The sequence below is a fragment of the Bos indicus genome, chromosome 3 (genome assembly GCF_029378745.1).
Source record: "Bos indicus isolate NIAB-ARS_2022 breed Sahiwal x Tharparkar chromosome 3, NIAB-ARS_B.indTharparkar_mat_pri_1.0, whole genome shotgun sequence".
In the NCBI taxonomy this organism is placed as follows: Eukaryota; Metazoa; Chordata; class Mammalia; order Artiodactyla; family Bovidae; genus Bos; species Bos indicus.
The window spans coordinates 21,234,432-21,240,084 of record NC_091762.1 but is presented as its reverse complement, the minus strand read 5'-3'; the positions used below and the strand labels follow the sequence as shown (position 1 = coordinate 21,240,084).

Sequence of the window (5,653 nt, the reverse complement as noted above, 5' to 3'; positions counted from 1 at the left end):
CATATGCCTGCAAAAGGAACTTGCTAATATCAGCTTTGTTCATAATGGTTTCCAAATTGAAAACCATTCAAATGTCCGTCACGAAGTGAATAGATATAATGGTGATATATTCACTCAAAGGAATACTACTCTTCAATAAAAGGAAACAAATTCCTGATACATGGCAACAATATGGATTAAAACATCACCCTGAGTGATGAAAAGAGTATACTCTGTGGATCCACTTATGCAAATTACTAGATGAGGCAACCTAATCCCTAGTGAAAAGAACTAGATCCTTGAGCACCTGGGACAGGGTGACAGGGCGTGGCAGGGGGATTGTCGGCAAAGGGGCTCAAGAGGATATTTTGGAGTGCTGGAGATGTTCTTGAACAGGATAATGGTTCCATGGGCATGTTCAGTTGTCAAAAGTCATCAAACTTGAAATGGATAGATTGTATTATTTTTAAATTAATTCTTAGGAAATTTGATTTTTAAAAAGTAATGAGAAGAATCATTCCAAATTTTAATAACTTAATTCAATTGTAATCATTATTATTAGCATTAGAGGGTTTTTTAAGAAATGTATATCTCTTAAGGTAAACAACAGTTTCTTCATGTTTGTAACTTTTCATTAAATTTATGCACTATTAAATTGAAATACTTGAAAATAGGAATAGAATCTATAAGAGCTCAATCATATAAAAGCATATTTATATATATTCTTCTCTCTGTTGATATACCTAAATGACTCCAGCAGCATTTACCTACATTAACATAAGTTACTTTTGAATTTAAGATGTTTCAAAATTTTACATATTTGTATTTTGTGCATTATTTGAAATTTTAAAAATAAACCTATATACTTTAGGGGCTTCCCAGGTGATACTAATGGTAAAGAACCCACCTGCCAATGCAAGAGACACAAGAGATGTGGGGTCTATCCCTGGTTCAGGAAGATTCCCTGGAGGAGGGCGTAGCTACCCACTCCATATTCTGGCCTGGAATCCTCTCAAGGTCAGAGGAGCCTGGCAGGCTACAGTCACTGGGGTCCAAAAGAGTCAGACGGGACTGAAATGACTTAGCATGAACCCATGCACCTTTTGCTACAACTTAGAAAAATTTAAAAACAGATTTGAAGGAAAACATGCAAAGATGATAACAGGAGTCCGTTCCAGGAGGTGGGACTATGGATGACTGCTTATTTCCTTCTTTAGATATATTTAATATTTGTAATTAAAAAAATGAATGACCTGGAAGTGAAAGAACAGAAGAGCTATGGAAGAGGTATTAGAAAGGTGAGAGGAAAGGATAAAAAGGAGGAAAAATCTAGTTCTTGCAGAAGGTGTGTTTAAGTTGGGGATTCAAGGGGAGCAGCTCTTAGAATAAGAAAGGTGTTTGGCGGGCAAGTGGTTCATGAGAATATTGCAGACAATTTTATTCATGTTACGTGACTCCTCCTTGGTGTTTTGTGAAAGAAATATACAGTCTTAAATTTCTTGCCAAACATTTTTACCATTTGTGTTCCTCTTTGATGGGCACCATATCCTGTGGAGCCAGGCAGGCTTCCAGTTCAAATTGCTGGTTTCAGATTCCCACTCACTGATTGAGTGACTAGACAAGTTACTTAACCTTCCATATCTGAGGTTTCTCATATGTGAAATGAGGATGATGATATGATAGAAGCCTGTTGAAAGAATAAAGTGAGTACACCCATGTAAAACTTGTAGACAGTGCCTCAGCACATGGCACTTTGCATGTCACCACTGAGTGTAAGGTCTTGCATTTTGGCACTGCACTGCATAAAGTCTGGGTGTGGCTTTAAGTTCCTGATACCTTACAGTGGCAGTGGTAGCCTCCTGGGCTAGTGGGATCTGCCATTTACTAGTTCATCTGCTCAGCTCATCAAAAGAACAGTAGTCCAATTCCTTGCTTCAAAATTCCCCCAATAAAAAAAAAATTAAGGTTTTAAGTGGAAAACCTTCTTACACATGACACAAAACCCAGAATTTTAGATAAGATATATATTTATTTATGACTATGTAAAAATTTAAAGTTAAAATATAAGCAATGCTCCTTACTATGTATATATGTTTGTATACACACAAACACACATGTGAATGATACCAAGTTACATATACCCCAAAGAGTACTCCACTGGTCCCAGTCAGGTTCCCAATCCCACTACCCCACCAACAAAACCACTTTCACTGACTGCTTGGCTATTGATCTCCTTATCTCAAAACCAGTGTTGATATCGGCACTCAGATTTTCCAGTTTCCCACCCAGACCCTGAAGACCAGCCTGCAAAGGGGAAAGTGAATTTGTGTGTTTCTTTGCCCACTAGTCATCTCCAAGGTAGCCCATAGGTCTTGCATTAACCTGCAAACCCACACAGCCCACCTTGCCTCTCCTCATGGAACCAGCAAAGGAAACTGCCAGAACAAATGCAGGGCCAGCAGCTTTGCAATTGGGGGTGAATCGGATTCCTGGACACCTCAGTAAAGCCTGGGAGCTGCGCCAGAGTCAGGCGCTGTGATCTCCCCAATCCAGCGACGGCCCCCGCCGTGATACTAGCCTCCTCTCTCTTGCAGTCCCTTTCTCCCTCTGGCTCATTTTCTTGTTCTCTCCTGCCCTTGGCCTTCCTCCGACCTACTCGCCCGCTTCACACCTTTTCTTTCCGGTCCTTAAAAGACAGCTAAAGCCTTACATTGAGTGGTTCACAATAAACTGATCTCTTTCCAGCTGCAGCCACACGCACTCCATCTACTAAACCGATGTCCAGAAGCGCAAATGGTCGGAGGAAGGCAGAGCAAACCAGGAGCCATCAGCTTCTTTCTGGGGCCCCTCGGCTCAAGCTCGGGGCTTCTCTTGGGCGCTGACATCTGCAGCGGCGAGGACGCTCAGGAGACCTTCTGCCCTCGGAACCTCCCGGCTTCCCGACGGGAAGAACAGGTCGAGTGGACTCCATCTCTCAGGTTGTCCAAGGCTCCGAAGTGGAAACGCCATTCTGCGAGTAACAGGTGGCTCCTCCCAGTTCCGTAAGTATGCTTGCTTTCTGTGGGAGTGAGGATTAAACTCTCCTCCCGACTTTGTGGCACAATCGGTTAGGGCGTTCGTCTGTTAACCGAAAAGCTCGTGGTTTGAGCCCACCCAGGGACGTGTCTCACTCTTTTACAATGTAAATGATGTATGATTGTTTCTAGTCTATGCATCCTCTCCCATGCTCCACTACTACCCTAATCCTCTGTGTCTTGTACACACACACACACACACACACACACACACAAGGACGTAGGTCCAGGTAGTCTGTGATCCTCAGAGAGGATCTCTGGAGGAAAGCAGGTTGACTGGGAATCCTAGAATGCATGAAAGAGTAGGCTCATCATCATCACCCTGTAAACACCTTTTACCAATGAAATTTCCGCCATTGTTTGTAGTACTCTCTATTTAACCTTTTCCATATACTTTTCCAATTAATTTGGTTCTATCCTTTTCCTCCATTTCCCCTCCACTGTATCATAGAAAAAGCAACAGAATTCCATAAAGACATCTATTTCTGCTTCATTGACTCCGCTAAAGCCTTTGACTGTGTGGATCTCAACAAAATATGGAAAATTCTTCAAGAGATGGGAATAGCAGACCACCTTACCTGCCTCCTGAAAAACCTGTATGCAGGTCAAGGAGAGTTCAAACCAGTCAGTCCTAAAGGAAATCGACCCTGAATATTCTTTGGGAGGACTGATGGGGAAGCTGAAGCTCCAAGCCTCACTCCACGTGGCAGACCTCTCTTTTGTGTTTAAAACATGAATCTAAAAGTTTTGGGAGAAAGTGGAGTTGTTTCCGCCCGGTTTCGAACCGGGGACCTTTCGCGTGTTAGGCGAACGTGATAACCACTACACTACAGAAACCACACGGCCAGTTGTGTCTAGCGACATATCCAAGAATTGCATATTTGGACACACGTGACCTTCAAATTTTCAAAGGAAGAGGACTCTGGAAACACAGGCAAACCGTCAAGTAAGGATCTGCAGTTCCTGAAAGGGCCTGATTTAGGGTTCCTCGTCTCTCTCGGGGCGAGGTCCCTGTGTGCCAGCTTTGCGCCCAAGCACAGAGGTCGCCCCGCTGACTCCCCAGTTCTCAGAAGCCTCAGGAGCGGGGATGGGTGGGGTGGGGTAGGGATGGGGGCGGTGGGTAAGGTGCGTCTGAGCCTCAGGTTGCCCCACGTCCGTCAAGGTGGACACAGCCCTTCCAGAGGCAGATCTAGTGCCTTAGAGTCCCTTTTCATGGCGCCAGCGGGGACGAGGCTCGACGCTTCAAATCCCACTCGGGAAACAAAGGACCCGCCGTTCCCTCTGCCCCGCCTGACCCGTGCGCTCCTCTCTCGCAGGCCTTTCACAGCAGCGCTTCTCCGGCGCCGCCTGGCACCGGGGGTTCCTCAGATTCCTGCGTCTGTGGCTGATTCTAGTCCTCTAGTTTCAGTCCAGACTTGCATAACACTTTCACGTTTAGCAGGAACCGCAGCAAAGGCTGAGGCTCGGGTCATTTGTTGAATTCCTTTGCCTACCAGGCCCAGCATAAAGCCGCGGAGGAGCCAGGCGCGGTCCACGCAGATCTGATGTCTTCATTCCAAACTTGAGATTCTTCTTGAAGGACGGCTTTGTTTTACATTTTACAATGTCTGAAACGCCTCTTCTTTTCCTTTTATAATTTTGCAGTTCAACAGGTCGTGGAGCGCGAATTTAACAGAGATACAGGCTTTTTTTTTTTTTTTTCAGAAAGCAGGTGTCTTGAAGGGTTTTCCTATTTCCCTCACAGCAGGCAGAGTTTCTTTTCGCTGAAAGGTTTTAATGCAATGGTGTCTGTATGTCTGTCTGTCTCTGGTTTCCTTTAGCAGTAGAGCTTCTCAATTTGGGGAATGCATGTGCCCTTTTCTCCAGCAGTGGCTTTCCTCCTTTTCTCGGTGCGGCGTTGCCTTCGCGTCTGAGGTACAGGGGCTCAGACCCCAAGGAAGGCGCGGGCCGCATGCGCACCAGACCACAGGCGGCAGGGCTCCTCCTGGGTTCCGCGTGGACTCTGAGTGCGGTCGAGAGTGCGATCGCGCGACAGCACCCTCAATCGCGCTAGAGGCCTGAGTTGCAAAAGAGGCAGACTTGAAAATAGCTTTAGATCAGGGCGTTTCTTGAGATTTCGCCTTGCTTTCCTCCCTTGCAGGTCCTAGTTTGCACCTCCCACGTCCAGACAGAGGAACGGATTCATCGTTTTCTGTCGCGTCCGGCATGCTGACGTCCCACTGGGACGGGACGAGGGGGAGGTGGTCCTCTCTCCGTCAGGGTGAACGCACAGTGGATGCCCGAGGGACCACAGACACAGGGCTCCCTGCAGCAGAAATGGTAGGCACAGGGCTTCAGAGCCGGCGAGTGGCGCGCGCGGATCCATCCCCTGTCCCGAAGATGTGACAAAGTGCAACGACCGCCGCCCAACCCCTGGATCAGAGGCTCAGCCTCATCCAAGAACTGGACAAGGTAGGCTCTGCAGGTCGTGAGGGAAGACCTGGAATCCAGGTGTGGTGAGAGGCCCAGCTCTCTTTCTGAACCTGTTTCCTTGTGAAGCAGGGGCCACTTGGTTCTCAGCTGGTGATGGGCGGGTCCATCTACTCCCTGATCTTGACCTG

At 46.6% G+C, this 5,653-nt stretch overlaps 1 non-coding gene across 1 annotated transcript; it reads right to left on the bottom strand.

Annotated features, from left to right (window-relative positions):
- Positions 1-3,817: 3,817 nt before the first annotated feature.
- Positions 3,818-3,890, bottom strand: TRNAV-AAC (transfer RNA valine (anticodon AAC)). The gene has a single exon. It is a non-coding gene; the product is annotated as a tRNA-Val (tRNA).
- Between the last annotated feature and the right edge of the window lie 1,763 nt (positions 3,891-5,653).